This window comes from Ovis canadensis, chromosome 19 (assembly GCF_042477335.2).
Source record: "Ovis canadensis isolate MfBH-ARS-UI-01 breed Bighorn chromosome 19, ARS-UI_OviCan_v2, whole genome shotgun sequence".
NCBI classification, from domain to species: domain Eukaryota; kingdom Metazoa; phylum Chordata; class Mammalia; order Artiodactyla; family Bovidae; genus Ovis; species Ovis canadensis.
The window spans coordinates 72,642,902-72,663,503 of NC_091263.1; the positions used below are offsets into that span (position 1 = coordinate 72,642,902).

General features: G+C 45.3%; 2 long non-coding RNA genes across 2 annotated transcripts; one reads left to right on the forward strand and one right to left on the reverse strand.

Moving 5' to 3' along the window:
* Window positions 1–7,197: 7,197 nt before the first annotated feature.
* On the reverse strand, window positions 7,198–15,355 carry LOC138424587 (uncharacterized). Its single transcript, XR_011250877.1, has 2 exons — window positions 14,148–15,355; window positions 7,198–7,904 (listed from the first exon to the last, which is right to left on the reverse strand). It is a non-coding gene; the product is annotated as an uncharacterized lncRNA (long non-coding RNA).
* On the forward strand, window positions 15,302–20,323 carry LOC138424588 (uncharacterized). The gene is made up of 4 exons (XR_011250878.1): window positions 15,302–16,089; window positions 16,900–17,102; window positions 18,020–18,188; window positions 19,801–20,323. It is a non-coding gene; the product is annotated as an uncharacterized lncRNA (long non-coding RNA).
* The last annotated feature ends 279 nt before the right edge of the window (window positions 20,324–20,602 follow it).

Sequence of the window (20,602 nt, forward strand, 5' to 3'; positions counted from 1 at the left end):
CGACCCCATGGACTACAGCCCACCAGGCTCCTCTGTCCATGTGATTCTCCAGACAAGAATACTAGAGTGGAACCCATTTCCTTCGCCAGAGGATCTTCCTGACCAAGGGATCGAACATGGATCTCCTGCATTGAAGGCAGATTCTTTACCACTGGCGCCTCCTGGGAAGCCCATTCTGCGATGAATGAGCCATTTAAAAGAGGATTTAAGGTGCTGACTTCAAAATTATTTATCACAGTGTACAGCCTGTGCTCTCTGCGTTAGCTGAAATATGTGGACTTAGGCTTTGTCTGTTAAGTCTCTTCACTTTGACACATGTAGCTCACAAATACATGGCAGGTCATTTAACAGCATATCTCCTTGAGATAATTCATGAGTTTCACTCAAATCCCAGTCTTAAGAACTAAACCCCTTACCCAGTAACAAACTGTAAAGGGACAGAGAGGATATAACGACTGTCTGGGAATGCATGGGGGGAAAAGAAAAGCAGAGTAAGATTTACGAATGGCGTGAAGAAAGGTTGGGGGATTGTGACAGTTGTTTTACATGTTTAATACACACTGAAAAGAATTCATTCAGTTCAGTTCAGTCGCTCAGTCATGTCCAACTTCTTGCGAATCGCACCACGCCAGGCCTCCCTGTCCATCACCAACTCCCGGAGTTCACCCAAACTCATGTGCATTGAGTCGGTGATGCCATCCAGCCATCCTCTGTCGTCCCCTTCTCCTCCTGCCTCCAATCCCTCCCAGCATCAGGGTCTTTTCCAATGAGTCAACTCTTCGCATGAGGTGGCCAAAGTATTGGAGTTTCAGCTTCAACATCAGTCCTTCCAATGAACACCCAGGACCGATCTCCTTTAGGATAGACTGGTTGGATCTCCTTGCAGTCCAAGGCACTCTCAAGAGTCTTCTCCAACACCACAGTTCAAAAGCACCAATTCTTCGGTGCTCAGCTTTCTTCACAGTCCAACTCTCACATCCATAGAACCATTGGTATGCTTCAAATTCATACAGTCTACTATATATCTGGTAAATCAAACAAGATGTTGAACAACAAAGTTAAAGAAGAGCAAAGACCGAAGACAGCACAAGGAAGGAAGTCATAAAGATCAGGCAGAAACACAGACAGAAAAAAAAAAGGAGAGAAAAGATCAACGAAACCAAAAGCCTTTTTTTAAAAGATGAAATTGGTAAGCTTTTCAGTTCAGTTCAGTCGCTCAGTCATGTTTCTTTGTGACCCCATGGACTGCAGCACACCAGGCCTCCCTGTTCATCACCAACTCCCAGAGCTTGCTCAAACTCAAGTCCATTGAGTCGGTGATGCCATCCAACCATCTCATCCTCTGTTGTCCCCTTCTCCTGCCCTCAGTCTTTCCCAGCATCAGGGTCTTTTCTAATGAATCAGTTCTTCATATCAGGTCGCCAAATATTGGAGAGTCAGCTTCAGCATCAGTCCTTCCAATGAATATTCAGGACTGATTGATTTTCTTTAGGATGGACTGGTTGGATCTCCTTGCAGTCCAAGGGATTCTCAAGAGTCTTCTCCAACACCACAGCATCAATTCTTTGGTGCTCAGCTTTCTTTATAGTCAGACTCTCACATCCATACATGACTATTGGAAAACCCATAGCTTTGACTAGATGGACCTTTGTTGGCAAAGTAATGTCTCTGCTTTTTAATATGCTGTCTAGGTTGATCATAGCTCTTCTTACAAGGAGCAAGTGTCTTTAAATTTCATGGCTGCAGTCACCATCTGCAGTGATTTTGGAGCCCCCCCAAAATAAAGTCTGCCACTGTTTCCATTGTCTTTCCATCTATTTGCCATGGAGTGATAGGACCGGATGCCATGATCTTTGTTTTTGGAATGTTGAGTTTTAAGGCAGCTTTTTCCCTCTCTTCTTTCACTTTCATCAAGAGGCTCTTTAGTTCCTCTTCACTTTCTGCCATAAAGGTGGTGTCATCTGTGTATCTGAGGTTATTGGTATTTGTCCCAGCAACCTTGATTCCAGCTTGTGCTTCATTCAGCCCAGCATTTCACATGACGTACTCTGTGTATAAGTTTAATAAGCAGGGTGACAATATACAGCCTTGATGTTTTCCTTTCCCGATTTGGAGCCAGTCTGTTGTTCCATGTCTAGTTCTTCCTGTTGCTTCTTGACCTGCATACAGATTTCTCAGGAGGCAGGTAAGGTGGTCTGGTATTACCATCTCTTTCAGAATTTTCCACAGTTTGTTATGATCTACACAGTCAAATGCTTGTGTATAATCAATAAAGCAGAAGCAGATGTTTTTCTGGAACTCTCTTGCTTTTTCGATGATCCAACGGATGTTGGCAATTATCTCTGGTTCCTCTGCCTTTTCGAAAACCAGCTTGAACATCTGGAAGTTCACAGTTCACGTTCTGTTGAAGGCTGGCTTGGAAAATTTTGAGCATTACTTTACTAGCATGTGAGATGAATGCAATTGTGTGGTAGTCTGAACATTCTTTGGCATTGCTGTTCTTTGGGATTGGTAAGCTTTTAGACACCTTCATTTTAAAAAAGAGGGAGGACCCAAATAAATGGAATAACACATGATAAAGGAAAGTTATAACTAATATCACAGAAACAGAAAGAGTCATAAGAGAGCTCTATCAACAGTCATGTGACAATAAGTGGGACAACCAGAAAGAAATAGATTCCTAGAAACAGATGATCTTCCAACACTGAGTCAGGACAAACAGACGATCTGAAAGGACTGATTGCTATTATACCGTAATTATAGTAGTCAAAAAACTAACAATGTCCGAGACCAGGATGCCTCACAGGGAACTTCCACCGAACTTTTAATGAGGAGCTACTACCTATTCTTTTCAAATGATTCGAAAGTATGTGGGAGGAGGGAACACTCCCAAATTCATTCTACGAGGCCACCATAATTACCTTGTTACCAAAAGCAGACAAAGGGATTACAAAAAAAAGAAAATTATAGACCAATATCTCTGATAAATATAGATGTAAAAATCCTCAACAAAATATTAGCAAACCAAATTCAACATTACATTAAAAAAAAAATCACACACCATGGTCAAGTAGGATTTTTTTCCCCAGGGATGTAAGGATGGTTCGATATTCCAGAAATCAATCAATGTAGGACACCACATTAACAAAAGGACAGGAAAAAAAAATCACACAATCATCTCAATAGATGCAGAAAAATCATTAGACAAAATTCAACATCCGTTCATAATAAACTCTCCTATCCAACTGGGTATAGAGGGAACAAACCTCAATAAAATAAAGGTTATGACAAACCCACAGTTAACAGCATACTCAATGGTGAAAAGCTGAAATCTTTTTCTCTAAAATTAGAAACAAGACAAGGATGCCCACACCTGCCACTTGTATTTAACATAGTATTAGAAGTCCTAACCACAGCAGTCAGACAAGAAATAAAAAGCCCTCAGATTAGAAGGGAAGAAGTAAAAAAGCCACTATTTTCTGATGACATGATACTATCTAGAGAACACACTAGAGTTTCCATCAGAAACTATTAGCACCAATGAATGAATTGGTAAAGTTGCGGATACAAGATTAACATACAGAAATCTGCTATTTTTCTATAACAATAATGAACTATAGGAAGAGAAAGCAAGAAAACAATGCTGTTCAAAATTACATCAAAAAGAAAAAAATACCTAGGAATAAACTTAACCAAGGAGGTGAAACACTTATACTTTGGCAACTGTAAAACACTGATGAAGGAAACTGAAGATGATACAAAGAAGTGGAAAGATATTCTGTCTTAACGAATTGGAAGAAATAATATTGTTAAAATGTCCATACCACCCAAAAGAATCTACAGATTTAATACCATTCTTATCGAAATACTCATGATATTTTTTGAAGAATTAAAACAAGTAAGCCTTTAGGATTTTAATGTATACTGAACCGCAAAAGATTCTGCATAGCCAAAGCAAACTTGGGGGAAAAAAGAAAGCTGGAGATATCATGCTCCCTGACTTCAGACTATACTACAAAGCTGTAGTAATCAAAACTGCCTGGTACAGGTACAAAACCAGACATACAGATGGTAGAGCGCTCAGAAATAAACCCATACACCTATAGTCAATGAGTCTAGGACAAGGAGGCAAAAATACTTAATGGGGAAAAGACAGTCTCTTCAATAAATGGTGCTGGGGAAACTGGACAGCTGCATGTAAAAGAATGAAATTGGAACATTTTCTCACAACATATACGAAAGTAAACTCAAAATGGATTATAGAGTTAATTATAAAACGTGAAATCACAAAACTTCTAGAAGAAAGCACAAGCAGTATATTCTTTGATATTGGCCTTAGCAAAAAAAAAAAAAAAAATTTATATTTCTCCTCAGGTAAGGGAAACTAAAGCAAAAGTAAACAAATAGGACTGCAAACTAAAAATACCCTGTGCAAAAAACCAAAAAGACCATTTATTGAATAGGACAAAATATTTGCTGGTGCCGTATCAGAGAAGAAGTTAATATCCAAAATATACAAAGAACTCATACCACTCAACATCAAAAAATAAACAACCCAGTAAGAAAATGGGCAGAGGAACTGAATAGACATTTCCCCAAAGAAGACATGCAGATGGCCAACAGGCACAATGAAAGATGCTCAACATCCTCAATGTCAGGCAAAGGTGAATCAAAACCATGAGATGTCATCTCACACCTGGCTATTGTCAAACACACAAAAAATAACAAGTGTTGGTGACGATGCGCAGAAAAGGGAACCCTCATGGTGGGAATGCAAATTGCTGCAGCCGCTGTGGAAAACGGTATGGAGGTTACTCAAAAAACTAAAAAAGATAATTGCCATACGACCCAGCAATTCTGCTCCAAGATATTTATCCAAAGAAGACACAAATGCTAATTGGAAAAGATATACGCACTTTATGTTCATTGCAGCGTTATTTTTATAATAACCAAGATATGGAAGTAACCTAAGTGTCCATGTGGTTTATATATACACAATAGCGTTTTACTCAGCCATAAGAAAAGAATGAAGTCTTGCCATTTACAAGGCATGGCTGTACCAAGAGGCTTTGGTGAAATAAATCAGACAGAGAAAATAAAATACTGCACGATTTTAGTTATATGTGGAACGTAAAAAGCAGAACAGATTAACAAGCCTGACGAAACAGAAGCAGAGTCATAGACACGGGGAGCAAACAGGTGCTTGCCAGAGGGGAAAGGGGGCAAACAGGTGCTTGCCAGGGGGAAAGGGGGGAAACAGGTGCTTACCAGAGGGGAAGGGGGGGAAACAGGTGCTTGCCAGGGGGAAAGGGGGGGAAACAGGTGCTTACCAGAGGGGAAGGGGGGAAAACAGGTGCTTGCCAGGGGGAAAGGGGGGGAAAGAGGTGCTTGCCAGAGGGGAAGGGGGGAAAGAGGTGCTTGTCAGAGGGGAAGGTGGGGAAAGAGAGAACTAAGTGAGGGAAATAAGAGGTACCAGCTTGCAGTCACAAAATAAATGAGGCATAGGGATGAAATGCACAGTGTAGAGACTGTAGTCATAATTACATAATATCTTGGTATGTTGACAGATGGTAACTAGATTACTGTGATGATCATCTTGAAATGTATGGAAACATCAATCACTGGGTTGTGCATCTGGAACTAACACAGTGCTGCAGGCCAACTGTCCTTCAAAACTGAACAAACAAACTCACGGAACAAGACAGGAGATCTGTGGTGACCAGAGGTGAGCGGGAGGAGAGGAAGTGTGAATGGGATGAAGGTACTTAAAAGGTATAAAACTTCAATTATTAGATAGGTAAGTACTTGAGACATACAACGTGATAATATAGTTAATGCTGCTGTATGTTACATAGGAAAGTTGTTAAGAGAGTAAGAAGAGTTCCCATCACAAGGGAAACATTTTTCCATTTCTTTAACTTTGTACTGTATGAAATGATGGATGTTCACTAAACTTACTGTGGGCATCATTTCATGATGTATGTAACTGAAATCATTTGCTGTACACCTTAAATTTTTACAGCGCTGTGTGTCAATTATATCTCAATAAAACCGAAATAAAAGATATTGGAAGACTTCCAAAATGTAAAGAGTAAACATAACAAATAACTTACTCTATTTAAAAAAATAAATAGATGATCGTCATAAAACTACCCAAATGTGATTACAAACATGTATTTCAGCAAACTTCAAACAGGAAAAATTAAAAGAAAACCATCCCTGGGCAGATCATGATTAAACTAAAGATAAAAATCACAGATACATATTGGGAAACAATGATTCAAATGACCATAGACTTCTCTCAGCAATAACAGACATCAAAAGACAGTGGAAGATATTTTTAAGAGCCACAAGGGAAAAAAAGAAGACGAAAAACCCTGTTTTATACCCAGAAAAAATATGTTTCAGGAAAAACAGTAAAATGAATTAATTCTCAATGTACAACTGAGAGGATTTGCCCACCAGTCGGCTCCTGGAGGAATGCTGAAGGGAAACACGGTACCTCAGAAATTAAAGGAGAGCCCAGAAATGGTGAATACCTGGGTGCCTAGGAAAGATTACTTTTATCTCTTCTCAGATTTTCATTCAAATACACAAAACAGTTTAAAGCAAAATGTGTAACATCGACTAGCAGGAGTTTCATTATATGTGATAAATGTAACAGCAATGGTGCTGTGATAAACCTACAGGGTACTGAGGTTGTGAGAAATTACATGGAGTGCTACTGTGTTCATTCTAAACTAATTGGAAAAATTAAATATGTATATTGTAATACCCTGGGCTGCAGCAAATAAAAATGTTCAAAGACATATTGCCAAAATGTCACTTGTTAACAGAGTATTATTTCAACTGGGACGCCCTGGCAATCCAGTGGTTAAGACTCTGTGCTTTCAACGCAAGGGGCAGAGGTTTGGTTCCTGGTCAGGGAACTAAGATGCCACATGCACACGCTGCAGCCAGAAAAATAAAAATTAAAAGCATATATTATTCAAATAATTTAAAAGAAAGCAAAGGGGAGCGAAAAATAAACAGAGGAGAAAAATAGAAAACATGTAAAACATGATAGATCCCAAAATGTTAAAGTCATCGAAAGCATCCAAATAAACGCAAAGATGGAGAATGATTTTTGGAAGTCCACATTAGCTGTGTCCTAAGATAGGAACACTTTAATACAGAGTGAGACAGACGCCACAGAAAGACTGAGCAGAAGTTTCTTTTTAATGTCAGGTAAAATAAACATAGGGTCAATGCATTTACTTTTTAAAAGCTGGGATAAAATACACAAAACAAAAAATGTAACATGTTCACCATATTTAAATGTATAGTATAGAGGCATTAAGCACAGACACACTAGGCACACTGCTGTGCAAGCACACACCGCCCATCTAAAGGACTCTTTGCACTTTGAATAACTGAAGCTCTGTCCCCATCACACACAACTCCCCATCCACTTCCCCAGCTCCTGGCACCCACCACCCTATCAGTACTTCCTGCCTCTGTGACACTCACTATTCTAAGTACTCATGTAAGTGGGATCATTCAGTATTTGTCCTTTTGTGTCTGGCTTATGTCACTGGTGGGCTGCAGCCCACGGGGTTGAAAAGAGCCGGAGACGACTGAGCGACTTCACTTTCACTTTTCACTTTCATGCTTTGGAGAAGGAAACGGCACCCCGCTCCAGTGTTCCTGCCTGGAGAATCCCAGGGACGGGGGAGCCTGGTGGGCTGCCGTCTCTGGGGTTGCACAGGGTCGGACATGCCTGATGAACCTTAGCAGCAGCAGCAGCAGCGTGTCACTCAGCACAGTGTCCTCAAGGCTCATCCTCACTCAGCAGGAATCACAGTTTCCTTCCGACTTTCAGAGGCCCCTCCTCCTGTTTGCTCTTTGTCAGAACAACATGGTTTCTGAGAAAAGAAATGGGAAACACCCTTATGCAGTGTGCATCTCCAAAACGCTCCCTCCATAACTGGCCCAGTTTTGTTTACGTTTCAGAGATCTTCAGAGTTGTCTTTTGTACTTTTTCCGGAGAGTTTATCTGCAATTAGCAAGAGCAATGGGTTTCACCATAGCCCAACTGAAGCATTTGCACTGCATTTTCACTTCAGTTTTTTACCTTTCATTTAATTTCTAGAATTACGAAATTATGAATTTCCTTCATGTTAATTGTGACTTCAGATTAACAAACATATGTGATAAAGAATATATATTCTCTAGTTGTTAGTCCTCCAGAGCCAGAAAGAAGCAAATAACAATTCAATCATAAAACATTCTCCAGAGGAAGATGAGCTATATGTGAGGGGAAAAAACTAAATTTTCAGTACACTGAAAAATCAAGTATCTGTTGAAATTAAAGAGGAAAGAACTATGTTATTTCTAAAATACAGATCCTGTAACGATCACATATGTAACATAAGCATAAAAAACATTAAAGAAGTATGGGAATTAAAACATGAGCAGAGGTCAAAAGACTTTAAAAATACATAAAAATAAAAAAGGTTCCTATTTCTTCTCTCTCACGGATTTTTTTTCACCCACGAATAGGCCTGGCAGTAGTAATAGGAACCACCGCCACCTGGCCGGAGGATACAGAAGAGACGCTTTTGAGGGCCAGAGAGTGTGGAAGGGAACTGCAGAGGGGAAGACCTACAGAGAGGTCCTAACTCCATGTGTGTGCCTACATGTGTCTCAGCCTAACCCCGAACACACATAGCTTACACCCACAAGAAGAGCTCGTGGATCCAACACAGAGAAGCGGACCTGGACACATAGGCTGCACCATACCAGGCTAACTGCCTCTACAGCAAAACATCTCAAAAGGGAGAGAACAGGACTGAAATACAATACAAACTTCAAAATGTCTAAATACAATTTAAAGTTATTCACTATACAAAGAATCAGGATAATGTGACCAAGTTTAAGGGATAAACATGATCAATGGATGCCAAACCTTCACCACACAGATGCTGAAAGTATCCGACATTTGTTACATCAGAAGATCAGACTTCAAAAATGGATTTAATGAAAAGCACAAAATTACAGAAAGAGGTCCAATTCATATTTCAGCACTATTTCAGATTTTTGGTAAAATGAGAAAGACTTTATTTTGTGAATTAGGGCTCAAATTCAATGCTCTTTCTCTCTATACGTAAGGAAATATTACCGAATTACCATGTAGATGAACAGCTCTACGACTCACTTATGACCCACATCTCAACATCTCTGATTCATGCTGGATATTATAATCATTGAACTGACACAGCTTGATGGGGAAATTTTTTTTTAAAAGTCTTAGTGATAAATAAAATAATGTTACTTAAAATATGTAACAATTCTAGTTTGATAATATGTGGTACATGACCCTCATAAAAATACATCTTTTTAAATTTGTTGTTTAAAAGTGAAGCAAGATACTGAAAGTTATAACTTCCAGTTATAACTGAAAAATATAACTGAAGTTGTAGCCTGCTGCTGCTGCTAAGTCACTTCAGTCGTATCCGACTCTGTGTGACTGCAGAGACGGCAGCCCACCAGGCTGCCTCATCCCTGGGATTCTCCAGGCAAGAACACTGGAGTGGGTTGCCATTTCCTTCTCCAATGCAGGAAAGTAAAAAATGAAAGTGAAGTCGCTCAGTCATGTTCGACTCTTAGTGACCCCATGGACTGCAGCCTCCCAGGCTCCTCTGTCCATAGGATTTTCCAGGCGAGAGTGCTGGAGTGGGGAGCCATATCCTAGTATATTCCTATTCCATTCGAATATATGGAATTTTTACTCTGTTACCTGAATTATTTAATATGGAAAAAAATTATAAACTTTATCCTGAAGGCTCATGGTCTTATAAATTTTTATCTTTAGTTTGTTATTAGTTCAGTTCAGTTCAGTTGCTCAGTCATGTCCGACTCCTTGCAACCCTATGAATCGCAGCATGTCAGGCCTCCCTGTCCATCACCAGCTCCCGGAGTTCACTCAGACTCACGTCCATTGAGTCAGTGATGCCATCCAGCCATCTCATCCTCTGTCGTCCCCTTCTTCTCCTGCCCCCAATCCCTCCCAGCATCAGAGTCTTTTCCAATGAGTCAACTCTTCACACCAGGTGGCCAAAGTACTGGAGTTTCAGCTTTAGCATCATTCCTTCCAAAGAAATCCCAGGGCTGATCTCCTTCAGAATGGATGGGTTGGATCTCCTTGCAGTCCAAGGGACTCTCAAGAGTCTTCTCCAACAACGCAGTTCAAAAGCATCAATTCTTCAGGGCTCAGCCTTCTTCACAGTCCAACTCTCACATCCATACATGACCACTATCAAACAATATCAACTTTTGAATATTTATATGAGTTTCACATTTTCCAAATTAATAAAATAATTAGGTTTGTACACAACAGAAATTTAGTGATGCACAAAGAGGTTTCACTTCCAGATGATTTTCCCAGACTGGTTGTCCCACCTACAGGTATCTCACCTAATTTTTATTCACATGCATGAGTTCGTGCATGGTAAGGGACTTAGGGGCGTGCACACATTCTGATAAATTTAGTGCATTAGGAAGGGCAGTGTGGCTTCCCAGGGGGCTCAAGTGGTAAAAAAAATTCAGCCATTATGGAAAACACTAAGGAGGATCCTCAGAAAATTAAAATAGAACTACCATATGATCCAGCAATTCCACTTCTGGGTATTCATTCGAAGAAAACAAAAACACTAATTTGAAAAGATATCTGTCCATCTATGTCCACTGCAGCATCATTTACAATAGCCAAAATAAGGGGAAAAAACCTGTATCCATCTATGGATGAATAGATGTTTTAAATGTGATATATATATGAGATATATATAATGAAATATTATCCAGTCATAATAAGAATGAAATCTTGTCTTTGTGCCATAGATGGACATTGATGGCATTGTGCTAAGTAAAATCAGTCAGAGAAGGATTGTACAAATGCTATGTAGTTTCACTTTATGTGGAATCTAAAAAAAACAAAAAGAAGAAAGAAAGAAAAAAACCCCCAACACCTCAGCTCTCTACAGAGAATAGACGTGATAACTAGAAGTGAGGGTTCAGGGACAAAATGGGTGAAGGGGGTCAAAGGGCATAAACTTACAGTTATAAAACAAGTCAGTCCTGGGTATATAATGTAGAGCATGGTGACTATAGTTAATGATGCTATATTGCAATTTGACTGCTGTTAAGAGAGTAAATCTTTTTTTTTCTTTTTAATTGTTTTTTTTTCAGTTTTATTTCTTTTACTTTACAATATTGTATTGGTTTTGCCGTACATTGACATGGATCTGCCACAGGTGTACATGTGTTCCCCATCCTGAACTCCCCCTCCCACCTCCCTCTGGGTCATCCCAGTGCACCAGCCCCGAGCACCCTGTTTCATGCATCAAAACTGGACTGGTGATTCATTTCACCTGGGATAATTTACATGTTGAAATGCCATTCTCCCATATCATCCCACCCTCGCCCTTTCCCACAGAGTCCAAAAGACTGTTCTATACATCTGTGTCTCTTTTGCTGTCTTGCATACAGGGTTATCATTACCATCTTTCTAAATTCCATATATACGCATTAGTATACTGTATTGGTGTTTTTCTTTCTGGTTTACTTCACTCTGTATAATAGGCTCCAGTTTCATCCACCTCATTAGAACTGATTCAAATGTATTCTTTTTAATGGCCCAGTAATATTCCATTGTGTATATGTACCACAGGTTTCTTATCCATTCGTCTGCTGATGGACATCTAGGTTGCTTCCATGTCCTGGCTCTTATAAACAGTGCTGCGATGAACATTGGGGTACGTGTGTCTCTTTTAATTCTGGTTTCCTCGGTGTGCATGCCCAGCAGTGGGATTACTGCGTCATATGGCAGTTCTATTTCCAATTTTTTAAGAAATCTCCATACTTTTCTCCATAGTGGCTATACTAGTTTGCATTCCCACCAACAGTGTAAGAGGGTTCCCTTTTCTCCACACCCTCTCCAGCATTTATTGCTTGTAGACTTTTGGATAGCAGCCATTCTGACTGGCATGAAATGGCACCTCATTGTGGTTTTGATTTGCATTAAGAGAGTAAATCTTAAAAATCCTTATCACAAGAAAACAAAGCATTTGTAACTATGTACGGTAACAGATGTTACCGAAACTTATTTTCAATATATACCGATAACAGATCATTACGTTGTACACCTGAAAGTAATATAACATTATATTCCAATTTTACCTTAGTATCAACATAAAAATATATTAATAAGTATGAAATCTTTGAGGTAAATGAGCTCTACTTCCCAGCTAGTTTTGTTGACAATATACTCTTGGGATTTCTGTCCAGTCTGCAGTCTCTGTGGTTAATGAAGCATCTTAAAGCTTATAAATATTGATTACATTCAGAAGATTTATATACATTATGAATTTTTCTTATTGAATAAGAGAGAGGTTATTTTGAAAAGTTTTTCGCCATTCAATGGCACCCCACTCCAGTACTCTTGCCTGGAAAATCCCATGGATGGAGGAACCTGGAAGGCTGCAGTCCACAGGATCGCTGAGGGTTGGAGACAACTGAGCGACTTCACTTTCACTTTTTACTTTCATGCACTGGAGAAGGAAATGGCAACCCACTGCAGTGTTGCCTGGAGAATCCCAGGGACGGAGGAGCCTGGTGGGCTGCCGTCTATGGGGTCGCACAGAGTCGGACACGACTGAAGCGACTTAGCAGCAGTAGCAGCAGCAGCATAGATGACTTCTCTCCAGGATGAATTCTCCAATTCCTAACGAGGATCATTGAGAGTTGAAGACTTTCCTACACTGTCTGCACCCAACAGAGTTCTTACAACCGCTGAAAAAGAGTTGAGCTATAGCTGAAGGATTTCCCACATTTACTACATTCATAAGAGTTTAATGGATTGAATGGTGTCCCCTTCAAATATAGAAGTTTTATAATCGGTTAAACCATAACCTCCAAAATTCATCCAGAACTTCAGAAGGTTATCCTATTTGGAAATGAAGTCTTTGAAGATACAGTTATTTAGGACAAGGTCATACTAGACCAGGGTGGGTCCTAAGTCCACTGACTGGTTTCCTTATAAGAAGCAAGAGGACACACAGACACATTCAGGAAGAACAGCACCAAGAAAGGATGTTGAAGGTTACTGGAGATCTGCAAGGCTGGGAAAGAGGCATGGGACAGACCCCTCAGAGCCTTCATGAGGAACTAACTTCAACTACAGCTGCTTTTCAGCTTCAGGTTTCTTTGCTGAACTGTGAGAGAATAAACTATTATGTGTTCAAGCCTGTGGGTGCAGGCACGCTACGTCCATTCATTCGCGTCTGACTCTTTGTGACCTCACGGACTGTAGCCCTCCAGGCTCCTCTGTCCATGGGATTCTCCAAGCAAGAATACTGGAGTGGGTTGACATTTCCTCCTCCAGGGGATCTTCCTGACCCAGGAATCGAACCCGCCTCTCTTTTAAGTCTTCTGCATTGGCAGGCAGGTTCTTTACCACTAGCGCCACCTGGGAAGCCCATTTATGGTCATATCTGGAAAATTAATTAGATACATAAAATTCATTGAGAGGTGTGCTAAGAAGATACAAGCTGCTAATGAAACAAGTTTTAAGTGGCTTTCCAAAAGGCCCAACCACCAAGCCAGTTTCCATGTTCAGCGGGCGCTAGAGAAAGCCTTGCGCACAGTTCTGGCGCCATCTCGTGTCAACACTGAGCCGAGCACTTTTAAATATTCTAAACAAGAGAGGGTAAATAAAGGCAAAGAAGAGCAGAGGGATGTGGCCAAGCGTTCCTGAAAATCCGGGGAGGGAAAGGAGATGCGCCTGGAAAGGCAGGCTGGGCCAGCTCTGAGCCAGGCCTTTATCCCATTGGCACTGAAGGGCTCTTAGCACCCAAGTGACACGATCACATGTGTGTTTTAGAACAAACCATCCTAGGAATACAGGCACGGACTGTGAGAAGGGATCAGATGCCACGTGGACAGCTGGTCCAAGCTGTGCTTCAGCCTCAGTTTTGGGGCCAGATCACAGGAATAGCTGCCTCCCACCAGAACACAAGCAGGGATTACTGGCTTATACGTTCGTGTCTATGCCCCCCACCCTACCCTGGCTTAACACTTTTTATTAGGAATTAAAAGAGGTGACATCTTACCACATACAGACCACAGGATAATTCTGCCGAAGTCCTTACGCCGAGCATCCCCCAAGCCTCTTTCTGAACGTTCCGACAGGAGGGCGTGTCCACGCATCTCACAGGTGACAACCGGGCTCAGTGAGGTCGCCCCTCGCCCGGGCCAAGGCCGTCCTCCGACTCCGGACTCCCTCACCGCCCGGAGCCCAGGGAGCGCCTCCCGCCTCAGGTCCAAACGCCGGCGCAGCCCAGGCTCGGCTGGGGTCGGCTGTCCGTGCCACCCCCGCCCCGGACCGGGGACACATCCACCCGACGACGGGGCGGGGGCGCGCTTCTCCGGACGGCCCGACGGGCAATTTCAGCCCCAGGGGACCTGTCCCCCAGAACCCCTCCCAGGGTAACCGGACCCGAGGGCCCAGCCCAGGGAGGTGACACCCAGTCCCGGCAGACAGGGCACAAGGCCCCCCACCATCCACAGCCCGAGCTGCGCAAACCGGGAAAGACTCACGGGCCTGGCGAACGAAGCGCCCCGCTTCCCCTGTTTAGCCTGAAAAGGTGAGGTCTACACGCGAAGGACCGCAGGACTGCCAGAGCAGCTTCACCCCTAACAAGTCCCGCCACCGCCTCCATTAGGCGGGACCCACTCAGTCGCCCTTGCGGTCACCCGCTCCGCTCCCGGGAACTAGCTCGGCTCCGCTCGGCCCCGCTCGGCTCCGCTCGGCTCTCCTCAGCTCCGCTCGGCTCCGCTCGGCCCCGCCCGGCCCCGCTCGGCTCTACCCGACAGGCTCTGTCCACCTGCTCGGCTCTGCTCGGCTCCGCTCGGCTCCGCTCGGCTCGCCTCAGCTCCGCTCGGCTCCGCTCGGCCCCGCTCGGCTCTACCCGACAGGCTCTATCCACCCCGCTCGGCTCCGCTCGGCTCCACTCGGCCCCGCTCGGCTCTACCCGACAGGCTCTGTCCACCTGCTCGGCTCCGCTAGGCTCTCCTCGGCTCCGCTCGGCTCTCCTCAGCCCTGCTCGGCCCCGCTCGGCTCTACCCGACAGGCTCTGTCCACCTGCTCGGCTCCGCTCGGCTCTCCTCGGCTCCGCTCGGCTCTCCTCAGCCCCTCTCGGCCCCGCTCGGCCCCGCTCGGCTCTGCCCGACAGGCTCTGTCCGCCTGCTCGGCTCCGCTCGGCGCACCAGCTGTGCGGCTATCGACCCGTGGAACAATCGCGACCCGCGCGCTTCCCTGGCTGGGCGCTACGGTCCGGCTCGGCCCTGTTTGGCCCCCCTTCGGCTTGTGTCCCGCACCGCCGTCTCCACCCGCAGCCTCGTCGCCTTCTCCGGCCACCCGAGGAGCCCCCTGCCCCTGCCCCCCCGTCAGCGGCCGGGCCGCTCTGAGGGAGCCGGCCGTACCCCACCCCGCAGAGGCCGCGCGGGCTGCGGGGCAGCCCCTGGGTTCCGGGCCGCCGCGGCCTCGGCTCGCGTCCAGGCCCCCGCATCGCCACCGGAGGACCGTGGGGCCGGCCCCTCCCCGCCGAGTCCCGGTCTCTGCGGCTGCGGACTGGAGCTGCTGAGGAGCGCGTGGTCCCGGGGCTCGCGGCGGGGCTGAGGCGCCGGGGGCGCGTGTTGCTCTGTGAGCTGGGCGGAGGGTGGACGCAGGGGAGGGCCGGGGCAGGACAGCCAGAGCCCGGGCCCTGAGGGCGGAGACACGCGCGGAGGCCCGGCCCGCTGCCTGGCCGTCCAGAGCTGTGTGTCTTCAGCAAGTCGCCCAGTGTCCTCAGTAAAAGACCAGTTCCTTTACAAGCAAGAACTCTGTGGGCGCCCCTGCCCAGGACCTGGAAGACTGAGGTCGCACAGGTGTCAGTCCTATTCCGTGTCCTTCAGAAGGTTGGGTTGAGGGAAGGATGGTCCATAGCCTCCACTGAGTTTCATCCACAAACCTTTCCTCGCCTGGAACTCAAAGCTGGCGAGGCAGGGCAACAGGTGGGTACTTGAACTGCAAGCTGCAGAAACTGGATTTAGGAATTCAAATGAAAACAATTGTTTGAAAGGATATACTGAAAGGTTGGGGAATTAAGGGAGGCCTGAAGGAAAAAAAAACCGTAGAAGCCAGTAGCCACGACCTCTGAACATTAACCCCGGGACACTGAGCTGTCGCTGCTTGGACTGTGTCCAGAGTAGAGGATCTGATTAATGGGACGTAGGTGTCAGGAAATTCTTCACGTTGGAGTCGGCTTTGCAGGATGAATAGAAGTTGGCCAAAGGGAGAAGAATGGGGCTTCCACATAAGAGGAGCAGGGGGACAGGACACGGTGTGACAGGGCCGGGATCTGGGGGCCACGCTATGCCAGGTGTTCCCCTGGTCATCTTATTCAGTGCTCACAAACCCTACTAACTAGGTGCCGTTAATTTTGGGGGGAAATGATTTTATCTTCTTCATAAAATTGCTAAATGCCTTTCTAAAGAATTCAAGCTAGATAGCAAAATGCTGCAGAAATTGGGGGTGGGGGTAGGGGTAATCATAGCAAATTCTAGTACCCCAAATGTCCAAGATTAATATTAGCAACATCATCTCAGATATCATTGTAGGCCTATATATGGCAGGAGGCAAGAAGGAGAAAAAACTGGAGGGAGATTGGATGGAAGGGAGGGAGGGCAAAAGGAATCAGAAAGAATTCTGTGAAGGGGGATCCCACTATTTGCTAAATTTTAAAATATATTAAGCTTATTATGCTTGAATTTAACAAAATAAATAAAAGCAGTTGCTAATTTGATTGTTTGCTATCATAACAGATATTTCCTCCAAGATTCCCCCCCACCCCAAGATTATGAAGAACATTGAGAAGTTGGGGGTCATTGATTCTCTTTAAGTTACGTGTTTTGCTCTTGGCTCAGTTTTTCCCTTCTATGAAAGTGAAGTTGCTCAGTCATGTACAACTCTTTGTGATCCCATTGACTGTACTCTACCAGGCTCCTCCATCCATGGCATTTTCCAGGTAAAAGTACTGGAATGGGTTGCCATTTCCTTCTCCAGGGGATCTTTCCGACCCAGGGATCGAACCCAAGTCTCCCACATTGCAGGCAGACGCTTTACCCTCTGAGCCACCAGGGAAGCCCTTTTCCCTAATATGAAGGATTAAAAATGTAAGTTCCTCACAGTTTGCTCATGTCCACACCCAACATCTGCTGTTGAGCTATTGTTTCCATAATGCCAAGGTCTTTAACATTACATTTACTCTGCCACCTCCCTTCCCTTGGATATTTAGTGTTAGTTCTGAGTTATTTGGGAGAATTACTCACCTCTAGCCTTGTTACCTTGGCTTTTCCCCCTCTGACTTCCATGTTTAGTTTTATCTCTTGGTGGGCACAGCCTCAACTGACGAATGTGAACCTTGAGCTTTGTTCAAAAACACGTTGCCTATGGCAGATCAGTGGAGGAGTCAAGATTCTGAGTTAGATTTTCCTGACTCCAAAGACTACCCAGGAGACAGGAGCTTTTGGTACGAGGTTGGCATCTGGGGAAGGGGAGAGTCACTCTCTCTCCTTGAACCTTCTGGGGAGGCCAGAGGGGGCTGGACAAGACATACGGCTAATTCTGCCCCAAGGCTCAGTGTCAGAGCTGGGCAGATTCCCTGTGGTGCCCCTAACCCAGCCCCAGAGGTCTGAGGAAGGAATGAGTGAGACAGGCGGCTGGTCTTGTCCTAGATTTACCTGGAGGCTGAGAGCTGTGGACAGAAAGTAGGACAATGAGGAAGCTCAAAGCATCTCCTTTCCTATTGTAGAAACGAAAATTCCCAACCGGGGATCTATGCCAAGTTTCTTTCACTTGGGGGAAAAGAATAAAGCCCAGAGTTGGGCAGCCTGCGCTGGAATGGCAGCTCGACCACGTCCCCTGATCCTTCTTGTTTTCCAGTCTGCCACCCTTCTCAAGATGGTGGCCAGAGGTCAGCAAAGAAAGGGGAATCCAAGGAACCAGGAGCCTGGAGACTTGCACCCGTGTCTCCCTGGCCAGAACAGAGTTCTGTGGACGATGCTGGGAAATGTAGCTTTTTAGTCAAAAGATGGAAGCTTCATCTTCAATGGTAACTTGTGTTTCTTTATCACCTTTTAATCTATAGTCACAACAGCCTCATCATTCACTCACAGATGTTTGAAGTGCCAGCTATGGGTCAGGCACAGACTTGTTGGTTGTTTAGTGGTGACTGGGTAAGGGTCCATCCACACAGGGTCACTTGAGTGCTTCCTAAAGTGCCCAGCAGCTGGTAGCAATCACTCCCTTTAACTCCTACCAGCACTAGGAAAGAAAGTGAAGTCACTCAGTTGTGTCTGACTCTTTGCGACCCCATGGACTGTGGCCTACAATGCTCCTCCGTCCATGGGATTTTCCAGGCAAAAGTACTGGAGTGGTTTGCCATTTCCTTCTTCAGAGGATCTTCCCACCCCAGGGGTCGAACCTGGGTCTCCCGCATTGTAGGCAGACGCTTTACTGCCTGAGCCACCAGGGAAGTCCTTGATGACTTCACTGGGAAGTGAGTACTATTTTCCCATGTAATGGACGAGTCAGCGGAGGCTCTGAGAGGCTAAGGATCTATTCCAGGCGCCATCATTATATAACAGCCAGAATTCAAACCCACGTTGGTCTGCTTTAAAGCTTTGGCCATTCACCATGTTTTCCATCCTTCACTGTGTACAATGCCTGGGACCTACTCCTTAGAGATGCTGATTTACTGCCTGGAGGTAGAACCAGGGCATCAGTGTACCTGTATTACCTTCTTGAGTCTCACAGCAACTGGACCTGGTATTTCCTATTTAGAATTGCGGAAGCTAAGATCCGGAGAGGTAGACTCGCTTTCTCTGTGGAGTTGGGAGGTGTGTGCCCATCTCCTGACCTTCTCCAAAGAGCTGTCCTTGGCTCCAGAAAAAGATCACTTCCACAGACTTGGGGGGAAGCCTCCACACTGGCCAAGCCCTCTGCCCCAGCCAGGCCGGAAGCCTCCCTGGAGATGTATGTGCCTGAGGGGTAGGGCACCACGTGGCAGCCGGGTGATAAAGGGCCAGGCTGGGCCAGGATGTGCAGCGGAAGCCCAGCCCACTGAAGGCAGAGGCGCGGCTGGACCAGGGTGGGGGCCGGACATAGGAATGCACTTTTTCCCCAGCACAACACGCTGTGGGTTTCCTCCGCCCCAACTGAACCGTGCCTGATATGTCAGGCCCAAAATGGGTCTGCAGCCAGGGACTGGAGGACTGGCTGGCGGGCAGGGGCCCACGGCCAGTCCCGGGAGGAAGTCACATGGTGGGGGTGGGGGTCACAGGCCTGACCCAGGAATGGTAGAGGGAGGGAGATATTTCAGGCCCGAGAGGAAGGACCCAGCCCATGAGATGAATCACCAGGGACAGATTATCCTGAGGAAGACCTTGGGGGCGGAATTGTGATAAGCACCTTCCTCCCAAGGTGACCAGAAGCCCACGTGAGCTGCCAGCAGTCCATGAGGCCCGTGTGGCTGGAGCACTCAGATGTGTGTAAGAATAGCTCCAGGTGCTTTCCAGAAGGGGCTTCTCAGGGACCTTACGGCAGAAGGATGAGTGCCTGCGGCAGGAAGAGGAGAAAACAGAGCCTTGGGGACTAGTCGCTCGTTCGAGGTCACGCGGGCAGAAATGGGCTCTGAACGGGGCTTCTTCATCTGTTGCCACCAGCTCCTCCTGTTCCTGGCACTCTGGCCTGGACATGAAGTCTCACAGAGAAAACCACTGGCTGCAGACTCCTCATGGCAAAGCAGGCGTCAGGTCTTATATGAGCCTCTGGAAGATGCGCTAGGCTTGCCCAAACTGCTCAGCACACAGACGGGAAGGATGGAGTCCAGAAGGGACAAACGGGATTCCGGTACCTCCAAGCCCCCCATCCCCTCCCACGCACTGGAGTGTGCAATGGCCTTGCAATGCCTTTAACCCCGAGGTCAGTGGAAAATCCCATGTGAGGCTCCACCTATGGGCTCACAAGCCATGGCAGTCCTCAGAAACAATCTGGGAGCGTTTCTTGAGCTTGAGAAGGCTGGCTGTGCGCTCCTCCCCTCCACCAAATGTCCGCTTGACCAATGTTTGCTACGGGCATGCCTCGCTGTAGTGCGGTTCAAAGATTTATTTTTATTTTTTTACAAATTGAAGGTTTGTGGCAACCCTCTGTTCAGTAAATCTATCAACACCCATTTTTCCAATGGCATTTGCTCGCTTTGGGTCTCTGTGCTACATTCTGGTAATTCTCGAAATATTTCAACTTTTTCAACATTATTCTGTTTGTTAAGGTGATCTCTGATGGGTGGGCATTACGTTACTGTTGCAAAAAGGCCACAGCTCACTGAAGGGTCAGATGATGGTTAGCATTTTTTAGCAACAGAGTATTTTTAAAGTGTGTACTTTTTTTGGACATAATGCTATCACACACGTAACGGACTATCGTATAGTACAGTATAAACATAGCTTTATATGCACTGGGAAACCA